Consider the following 11,211-nt stretch of genomic DNA (forward strand, 5'->3'; position numbering starts at 1 on the left):
GCTCTCCGTTGGATCTTCTCTATCTCTTCTATCAACCCTATCTGGTATGGATCCCACACTGCTGAGCATTATTCAAGCAGTGGGCGAACAAGCGTACTTTAACCTACCTCCTTTGTTTTCGGATTGTATTTCCTTAGGATTCTTGCAGTGAATCTAGGCCTGGCATCTGCTTTACCGACGATCAACTTTATATGATCATTCCATTTTAAATCACTCCTAATGCGTACTCCCAGGTAATTTATGGAATTAACTGCTTCCAGTTGATGACCTGCTATTTTGTAGCTAAATGATAAGCGATGTATCTTTCTATGCATTCGCAGCACATTACACTTATCTACATTGAGATTCAATTGCCATTCCCTGCACCATGCATCAATTTGCTGCAGATCCTCCTACATTTCAGTACAATTTTCCATTGTTACATCCTCTTGATACACCACAGCATCATCTGCAAAAAGCCTCAGTGAACTTCCGATGTCATCCACAAGGTCATTTACGTATATTGTGATTAGCAACGATCCTATGACACTCCCCTGCGGCACACCTGAAATCACTCTTACTTTGGAAGACTTCTCTCCATTGAGAATGACATGCTGCCTTCTGTTTTCTAGGAACTCTTCAATCCAATCAAACAATTGATCAAATAGTCCATATGCTCTTACGTTGTTCAGTAAACGACTATGGGGAAGTGTATCAAACGCCTTGCGGAAGTCAAAACACACGGCATCTACCTGTGAACCCGTGTCCATGGTCCTCTGAGCCTCGTGGACGAATAGCACGAGCTGGGTTTCACACGACCGTCTTTTTCGAAACCCATGCTGATTCCTACAGAGTAGATTTCTAGTCTCCAGAAAAGTCATTATACTCGAACATAATACGTCTTCCAAAATTCTACAACTGATCGACGTTGGAGATATAGGTCTAGTTCTGCACATCTGTTCAACGTACCTTCTTGAAAACGGGGATGGCCTATGAGAGATCTGGAAAATGTGCTGGCTAGGGCAGCAGTCGCACATTTTCTGTATCCAGAAAGGCCCGTACAGGACCTGCAACATGCGGTCATGCATTATTCTGCTGAAAAGTAGGGTTTCGCAGGGACTGAATGAAGGGTAGAGCCACAGTCGTAACACATCTAAAATGTAACGTCCACTGTTCAAACTGCCGTCAATGCGAACAAGAGGTGGCACCCCATTCCATCACGCTGGGTGATACGCCAGTATGGCGATGATGAATACACGCTTCCAGTGTGCGTTCACCGTGACGTCGCCAAACACGGATGCGACCATCATGATGCTGTAAACAGAACCTGGATTCATTCGAAAAAATGACGTTTGCCATTCGTGGACCCAGGTTCATCATTGAGTACACCATCGCAGGCGCTCCTGTCTGTGATGCAGCGTCAAGAGTAACTGCAACCATGGTCTCCGAGCTGATAGTGCATGCAGCTGGAAACGTCGTCGAACTGTTCGTGCAGATGGTTGTTGTCTTGCAAATGTTCGCATCTGTTGACTCAGGGATCAAGACGTGGCTGCACGATTCGTTACAGCCCTGCAGATAAGATGCCTGTCATCTCGACTGCTAGTGATACGAGGCCGTTGGGATCCAGCACGGCGCTCTGTATTACCCTCTGTATTACCGATTCCATTGGTTTCTGCTAACAGTCATTGGATCTCGACCAACGCAAGCAGCAATGTCGCGATATGATAAACCACAATCGCGATAGGCTACAATCCAACATTTATCAAAGTCGGAAACGTGACTGTACGTACTTCTCCTCCTTACACGAGGCATCACAACAACGTTTCACCAGGCAACGCCGGCCAACCGCTGTTTGTGTATGAGAAATCGGTTGGAAACTTTCCTCATAGGAGCACATTGCAGGTGTCGCCACTGGCGCAAACCTTGTGTGAATGCTCTGAAAAGCTAATCATTTGCATATCCCAGCATCTTGTTCCTGTTGGTTAAATTTCGCATCTGTAGCACGTCATCTTCGTGGTGTAGCAATTTTAATGGCCAGTAGTGTACAATCTTTACAGTGTTTCTGAGGGGCCTAGCAGCAGACAGCTGGAAGAGAGGAAAACTACACATACATGTATGTACATACATGTACACATATTGTGCATAAAATATTACACACAATTTTTCAAGCTCACATGCACACATGCACACACACACACAGGCAATCACACACAAGTGAATAATATGAGACTGGCAGGGTCTTGGTCCCATCCATACAGATGAAATATTTGTCATCACTGTACGTTAGGCTAACTTCCAGCTGCAGAGCAGTATATAGCTCATGGCCCCATGATGGAGCGACTACTTGCCACATCACATGTGGAGAATCATCTGCACCACCATGATGGCACTCCTGGTGCTCAAATTATGGAGGAAGCTGGGTATATGTTGTGGCAGTTTCACTTTCAATATGCATGCATTGGGAGCTGCACCACAGAACTTCCCTGCTAGATGACAGTGGACCCAAAGAGGAGCTTCTGCATATCTATCCAATGGCAGGCAGGCCAAAAATATGACAATAACTGTCTTCTTGTACAATGTGACATTTTGCAGCAATTTGGCCATTGGAATGTTGTTGCAACAAATCTCTCCAACACTCACAGAAATTTGTTTCAGCCAAGAGAGCAACCATCTGACAGGGTTATCCCCAACATATGATTCAAACTGATAGATATTAGAGTCATATGAGCAGACAACTTTATACGCCACTATATATGGTACATGCATTTCTTTGAAAGTGGTGTAAGAGGCTATGAGATCACCTTCACAATGTGGGAACTACATAGTAAGGGCTCAAAGTCTGCATATACAATGAAGGGGCAGTATTCCTGGATGTGGGCACTCTTAAACTGTAAGCCTTTTTTATCCTGGATAGGAATTTTCATGCATGCTGGTTCCTGGCTGAAGCAATCAATCACGTCCCTTATTAAACACTTGCACTTAGTGAAAGAGTTGAGGTACATGTGACAAAAATCTCTTGCCTCATTATGCACATATCAAAAAAACTTTTGCATCACCCCAGTTCACAGAACTCCTGAATATAGACGTTGCCTGTGGATATTGTATCACAGGCACAGTCCCTTTGACTGTTCAGAGATGTCACTAAAGACACCCAAAGATGTAAACAACCATGCATGAGCAGCGCCTATTAGATGGAGTGGGTCCAACAGCTGATCAGTTTCACTCATTCCATCAGGAAGGAGGTACACAACTAGTGTTGTCTGTTGTTCAACCATGCCTAAACAGTCAATACCTCGGTTCGATAGCGTCCACATTGTTACTTTGTGACAGGAAGGGCTCTCAACAAGGGAAGTGTCCAGAAATCCTCGGAATGAACCAAACACATGCCTCGCTCAGGCCACCCAAGGGCTACTATTGCAGTGGATGTCCGCTACCTATGGATTATAGCTCAGAGGAACCCTGACAACAACGCCACCATGTCGAATAATGCTTTTCGTGGAGCCGCACGTCGTCAAGTTACGACTCAAACTGTGCAGCATAGCCTGCATGATGTGCAACTCCAGTCCTGACGTCCATGGTGAGATCCATCTTTGTAACCACAGCACTGTGCAGCATAGTACAGATGGGCCCAACAACATGCCGTATGGACCACTCAGGATTGGCATCACGTCCTCTTCCCCTATGAGTGTCACATATGCCTTCAACCAGACAATCGTCGGAGACGTGTTTCGAGACAACCCAATCAGGCTGAACGCCTTAGTGCAGCAAGGTGGAGGTACGCTGCTATTTTGAGATGGCATTGTGTGGGGCTAACGTATGCTGCTTGCGGTCACGGAAGGCGCAGCAATAGATATAAAATAGGTGTATGCAATCTTCCGACCGATGGTGCAACTATATCGGCAGTATATTGGCGAGGCATTCCTCTTCATGGACAACAATTTGCGCCCCCGTTGTGCACATCTTGTGAATGACTGCCTTCAGGATAACGACGTCGCTCGAATAGAGTGGCCAACATCTTCACGAGACATGTACCCTATCGAACATGCCTGTAATAGACTGAAAATACTGTTTGTGGACGACTTGACCCACCAACCACTCTGAGGGATCTCTGCCAAATCTCCGTTAAGGAATGGGACAATCTGGACCAACAGTGCTTTGATGAACTTGTGGATAGTATGCCACAACGAATACAGACATTCATCAATGCAAGAGGACATGCTACTGGGTATTAGAGGTACCGGTGTGTACAGAAATCTGGACCACCACCCTTGAACTCTACAGGTTCTGGAACTCTCGGAAGCGAGGTGATGCAAAACTTTTGTAATGTATGTATTTCAAAAGTTGGGCAGAAAGTAGGCAGGACATGTTTCTGATCCAGATGCAGTGATGATTCTCACTCTTGCAGAATAGTAATAAATCTACATGTTTGGGATGCTGACCAGCTACTTTGGCAAAGTAGTGGGGTCTATATTCACATTTCCCAGCATGTTTTTTTTTCTTATCTACATCCAGACCATAAACATGAACTGAATAACTAGGGTTTGCCTCTAAAATTTTGGTAGGTCTGGGTTTGTGATCAAAATTTCTTCAAAATTATGATGCTCACAGACTTAGTTGTTTTGTATGCACCCATAGCCATTGCATTTTTTGGTTAACTTCTATCACAAGCCAGAAGCGAGCATGTAAAGCAAAATTTATTCTTCTTTCTAGTATTCTGGACATTAATACAAGCCTGTTTAACGTGGAATATCTGGAGGAAGGGCGATAGAACTGGACTTCCTTACTAACTGGAGCAAAGACATGTGAGTACATATCAAAATGGAGTACACAGCTGAGTGCCTTACCAGGTCCTCTTTCCTAGATATAAAGAAAAAGCCTCAGTGTGATGCTCTTGGTACAAGTTCCACACCAGTCTGTAACTGATGCAACCCTCGAAATTACGCCATATTTTTCCCAAATTCTAACAAAAAAATTTCTACAGCATTATCACCATCTTTGAGTATGTGGGGTTAGGCTGTGTACCACCTCACAGTGCAGACCTGTCTTGCACCTTTGCAGCTGATGGTGAAATACTGCTGGGTGATGATGATTTCAGGGAGCTCTCTTTCCAGCCTTGCTTGACAACCAAAAAGGAATGTAAAGAGAACTCAGTACCCCACATTGGTGTGACCAGTGTGGGACTGCAACAGCTGATCCCCAAAAGCACAAGCAGCTGCAGAGTACTTCAAAGCAGCTGCATGATTCACCTGGTGTTTATTAAAAAGGCAGGCTGTACAGCTGCTGCTGTTACTACTAGAGCCAGAAAGTTGGTGGCCAATTGCAGCATGATGCTCCAGGATGGGGCGATGGGGCTACTGTATGTAGTGTCGGCAATGGGCTCAGAAGTGGTTACTACCAGTTTGATGGTCAGGGCTGTGGTGAAGATGGACACATCATACTTGGGTGTGGCTGCAGTGTTCTAAGCCCTCTTCCATAAGGTGGTAATACTCCTGCAAGGAAGAGTGGGATTGATAAGCATAATGCACATGTGCACATACACACACACACACACACACACACACACACACACACACACACACACACACACACACACACAAAATAATTAATGATGTCATTAGTAATAACAATTTCTGGTACTTACATTGTGTTGCAGTAATGATAAGTGATTGTATTCACTTTTCACCTTCATCATATGTTATATTATGTACATAATCCAATGTTTCATACTTCAATTCAGCATTTACATCTCCCACTACATCGCCATCAATAACATTTAGAATAAACCTACATCACAAGTACTATCCACAATTCTCAAAAACAAATAGTTGTAGGAGAAGCAAAAGTAATACGATTTACATATCTAATTTTTTTACTTTCAACATTACAACACAGTCAGCAATAGTGATAATCTAATATATAAGAAACTATCAGCCTCGATTGTGGTAATGAAACCAAACTTTGCCTAGGTTTCAGCCCAAATAATAGAGCCTTCTTCAGAAGATATAACTGAATCTATAATTTGACTAAGACGGTATGGGCTAGAAATAAAACTAAAACAGCCTGAATAGGGGTAGTCACATTTTAAAAATGCTGTACATACGGTAAATACTAAGTCAACACCAAGACCTAACTTAAGCTCTGGCGTGCGCCTCGTCTCCATGGACGCTGTGCAGTGGGAGGAGGAGGGGAGAGCGAAATTGCAACATGAAATTCACATAACTGTATGACTATTCTTTATGATAAATTCGTGGAACTGGTGATGATGAAGATCAGAAGTTTAAGAATTTGTGTACATCAGACCTCTCCAAACTCCACATGCATCAGTTTCAGTATGAAATTGTGATAAACTAATTTTGAAGTACCAAAGTTGCTTTACATGAATCTTAACACTTTCATCTACTGGGCAAAGAGCTATGATCCATATGAGGTGATGACGTGTCTCCAAAATTCACTCAATATGTCTGTGTTTGAAGAGTCTCATAACCCATATAGCATAATACTGGCCAGAAAAAACGTGTTTGGTCTCATGGAAGACGAGACGAGTGGGTCACTGATGGTAGAATTTCTGGGTCTGAGGTACAAAATGTACCCTTACCTCATAGAGTTGGTCATAGCACAGGGATGAGCTAAGGAGCTACTGTGGGATGTTACTGGTTTACATAGTGTCGAATGGTTGAGACGATAACGCCCCACTTGTAGTACACTATCTGATCAATAGTATATAACACCTGGCTGAAAATGACTTACAAGTTCACGGCACCCTTCATAGGTAATACTGGAATTCAGTATGGTGTTGGCCCACCTTTAGCCTTGATGACAGCTTCCATTCTTGCAGACATACGTTCAGTCAGGTACTGAAAGGTTTCTTGGGGAATGGCAGCTTATTCTTCACGGAGTGCTGCAATGAGGAGTGGAATCGATGTCGGTCGGTGAGGCTTGACACGAAGTCGGCGGTCTAAAACATCCCAAAGGCGTTCTATAGAATTGAGGTCCGGACTCTGTGCAACCTAGTCCATTACAGGGATGTTATTGAACAGTAACCACTTCGCCACAGGCAATGTGTGATGAACAGGTGTTCGACGTGTTGAAAGATGCAGTTGCCATCCCCGAATTGCTCTTCAACAGTAGGAAGCAAGAAGGTGCTTAAAACATTAATGTAGGCCTGTGCTGTGATAGTGCCACGCAAAACAACAAGGGTTTCAAGCCCCTCCATGAAAAACACGACCACACCATAGTACCATAGCCTCTGAATTTTACTGTTGGCATTACACACCCTGACAGATGACGTTCACCAGGTATTCGGCATACCCACACCCTACCATCGGATCGCAACATTGTGTACCGTGATTCGTCCCTCCACACAACGTTCTTCCACTGTTCAATTGTTCAATGTTTACTCTTCTTACCCCAAGCGACGCGTCGTTTGGCATTTAACAGCGTGATGTGCGGCTTGTGAGCAGCCGTTCGACTATGAAATACAAGTTTTCTCACCTCCCGCCTAACTGTCATAGTACTTGCAGTGGATCCTGATGCAGTTTGGAATTCCTGTGTGATGGTCTGGATAGATGTCTGCGTATTACACATTACGACACTCTTCAACTGTCGGCGGTCTCTGTCAGTCAACAGACGAGGTTAGCGTGTACGCTTTCGTGCTGTACGTGTCCCTTCACGTTTCCACTTCACTATCACATCGGAAACAGTGGACCTAGGGATGTTTAGGAGTGTGGAAATCTCGTGTACAGACATATGACGCAAGTGACACCCAATCACCTGACCACATTCAAAGTCCATGAGCTCTGTGGAATGCCCCATTCTGCTCTTTCACAATATCTAATCAGTGACGCTAATAAGGAGTACCTGGCTGTAGGTGGCAGTAAAATTCACCTAATATGAAAAACGTATGTTTTTGGGGGTGTCTGGATACTTCTCACCACACAGTGTATAACATACTAATTTTTGGTCCAAATTGCATATGGTAACTTCTGTATTTTTCAACAAATAATTTGTGGGCCTTACCGTGATAGTAAATAGCTCATCTATGAAGACAGAAAATAGTACACATGATGGCACATGCAAACACACACATGTGTGTGTTTGTGTTCCCAGAAAGTGATGAGTAGTATATATATATATATATATATATATATATATATATATATATATAGTGTACATATCCACTCTCTTATCGATAACTACTTATTTTTAATTTTCGCTAAGTTGCCATATGCACCAAATCTTGGCTTTTGTTTGCAAGCTCATCCTTCCTATGCATCTGTTTGATACGTCTTCAGTTTTAAGTTATATACTGTTGTTGGTATTGGCCTTGAAAATCCTTTTGTTATTAGTTATCCATCAATAAGTAACTAGCACTGTGACATATAACTGATAGTGATGCAGAAAGAATAGGAGAAGGAAAAACAGAAAATTATTCATCTTTACATACAGTAATGTCAAAACAGTTCAGCACATTCCTGAAGGAGTTGTAACTCCAACACCTTATATCTGATTTGTATATTCAATACCTGAAAATTCCTCTTGATGGCCTGTGTAACTAAAATAACTGAACAAATTCCTATGGTTGGTCCTCACAGGTGTGATCCCAACAAACAGGAGTAATGATGTGGGTGCTTAAGTGATTAAATAGCACAGAATTTACGGAAACAGCGAAACAAATAACACTCTTGTAGACAAAGATAAGCGCTTTCAACTGGTAGCTAAATGTAAAAAAAAATGGAATATTCCTTTTGAGAGTTAGGACTTCAAAAAGGAGTGAAATTTAATGCAAATTTTTCTTTTGGAACCCTCTTTATCTTAAAAATATATTTGAAATTAAGTAAGTGTAATACCTACAACTTGCTAACGTTGTTAATCATACAGGGCTTTTTATTCATACAATAGGAGGCCTGCCTTAAGTTTTTTTGTTTAGAAAAAACTAATGATCAAACTATGGGAAATATCTGCCCTGAAGAAATTTTTCTCAGCTTTGAGCGGCCATGGAAACCAAACTATTCATCCTTTAATTCTTAAATTGGTAAGTTAGTTTCTACAGTGTGCAGTGAATTGATGTATTAAGTATCACAGGGAGAGCGCTGTTAACTACTATGTAAACTTTTCTCCAAAACATTGGAAAGTCATGCATAATATTCCAACCACTGTCAATTGAATGAGTATAGCACCTTAAATATGGCGTACCATGAGCTACAAATTTGTGGCGTTTCCTTAACTAACTTTTGGAATCTCAATATCACATTTCAACGAAACCTTAGATGTCATCGAAGGGAGGCTAGGAGCATAGACTAGTTATCATAGGATGACCCTCTAAAAATTATTATCATCACAAAGCAGATGGCATAGAAAGATATATGCTATTAATTGTAAGTACGCCTATACCTCGAATACTCCTCAACGGAAGACAGTCACTATTGAAACTATAGTGATGAAATAAATAATAAGTTCTACTTGATTACAGGAAAGGAAGCCGTGAAATGAGTAAAGTCGAGTGGTATCGCCGAGTTTTTGTAGAAAGATATTTTGTGCATAATGTCACTCATTGATCTACAAACACAATATTGTTTACTTTTAAGTGATTAACGAAATGTAAAGCAATATCGTAGTGAAACAGTCATTGTTCGTAAGCGAATGGAATGGGAAGAAACATTTTACAGTAGTTTTCAAAGCACGGATTGCGACGTAAAAGCCGTTGAACTCCAGAAACCATCAAGGAAGCTTTTGAGTGTTCCTGTCGACTAGGAGAGAACAGCAACACGACTGCATGATGAATCATAATACTACCCAAAACACAAGAAAATCTAAGTGCAGATGTTTCGAAAACTATATCAATACAGAGTTAACTGTCGCTTTAAGGACAGTATGGGTTTACTAGCATTTGGACGACAATATCTTATTTTTCGCCATTTCTGTTACTCTTATTATATTTTAGCAACTCAAAATTAAAATATTACTTGCCGTATTCTTGATGTTGCTTCCGACAGGTCAAGGTACTCTTCACTGGGATAATTTGGTTATGCCATCATATTCGTCCTAATTACTAGAATTTAACAAAAACAGAGCGCCAACTCATCTATTAACATCTGTGAAACTCAACAAGAAATAACAGCCTAGAACTGTCCAAATCTTTGGCACTTAAGATTTGAAACCAATAGCTATGTCACATGACAAAGGAGAAAAGTTGCGTTTGTGTCATTAATTATTATGCATAGTGGAACCAACAATTAACGTTATTGTCGTTGTAGCTGATATCAAGCATTTTTAACTGAAATCAACTCACTACTACGTCCAGTCTCAAAGGTAAGTAACGTTTACGACCGTTACAGCGCGTTTTTGAAGCAAATCTGATTTGCATTCTCATAATGGTGTTACTAGCGCCACTCTAATGCGACTAGCTGGAAATTTGAAAAGACATCATGTTTCAGATTTAGTAGCACGACACGCCAGCTTTCGTTTATATCACACAATTCCTTTTTGGTGCTACTATTTTTTTCCATTTGTGTATAACGGCGCTAAGCATTTAGTTCGTTACATTTAGAGACATTCAAATGGAAGACCATTAGCGTCAGCTAGGTAACGATATCACGCAGCTTCAGCTTATAAATTCCTTGACTTAATTTAGAAAAAGTGTTTGTTTTTTAGCAGCTTTCCCTGTGCAACGATGTTTTACTTCCTTTCATACATCTTTCGTTACAGATTCCACCATTGTAATCAAGTAATTTTTTTTAAATATTACAATCATGACAAAGACCAATTGAAGAGTATTTCACAAATGACCTGCCAGTAGGTGCTGTCGCTTGTCAGCTGACGAGATGTTTATTTCTACACAATTACGTCATGTGCAGTATATCTTCTATGGTCCAAGTGTAAACCTGTGGGAAACAAACTCAAATGAGATGACTGGTCAGAAGCTGTAGCACACGCTCTTGAAAGTAGGTCCTACTCTATGTTGTTTTTGTTGTGGTCTTCAGTCCCGAGACTGGTCTGATGCAGGTCTCCATGCTGATCTATACTGTGTAAGCCTCTTCATCTCCAAATAACTACAACCTACATACATCCTTCTGAATCTGCTTTGTGTACTCATCTCCTGGTCTCCTTCTGCGATTTTTACCCTTTACACTCCCCTCCAATATTAAACTGGTAATCCCTTTATGCCTTAGAACGTGTCCTTACCAACCAATCCCTACTTCTGGTCAAGTGGTGCCACAAATTCCTTTTCTCCCC

The 11,211-nt window shown here is 41.7% G+C and overlaps 1 protein-coding gene across 1 annotated transcript in view; it reads right to left on the bottom strand.

Moving 5' to 3' along the window:
* The window catches only part of LOC126284139 (D-altritol 5-dehydrogenase-like), a 190,268-nt gene extending 180,239 nt beyond the window's left edge, over positions 1–10,029 (bottom strand). The window contains exons 1-2 of the mRNA XM_049982855.1: positions 9,946–10,029; positions 5,375–5,468 (exon numbers count right to left, since the gene is read on the bottom strand). The gene's annotated coding sequence lies outside the window, so the exon portion shown is untranslated. The remainder of the gene's footprint in view (positions 1–5,374; positions 5,469–9,945) is intronic.
* Between the last annotated feature and the right edge of the window lie 1,182 nt (positions 10,030–11,211).

This window comes from Schistocerca gregaria, chromosome 8 (genome assembly GCF_023897955.1).
Source record: "Schistocerca gregaria isolate iqSchGreg1 chromosome 8, iqSchGreg1.2, whole genome shotgun sequence".
Taxonomy (NCBI): domain Eukaryota; kingdom Metazoa; phylum Arthropoda; class Insecta; order Orthoptera; family Acrididae; genus Schistocerca; species Schistocerca gregaria.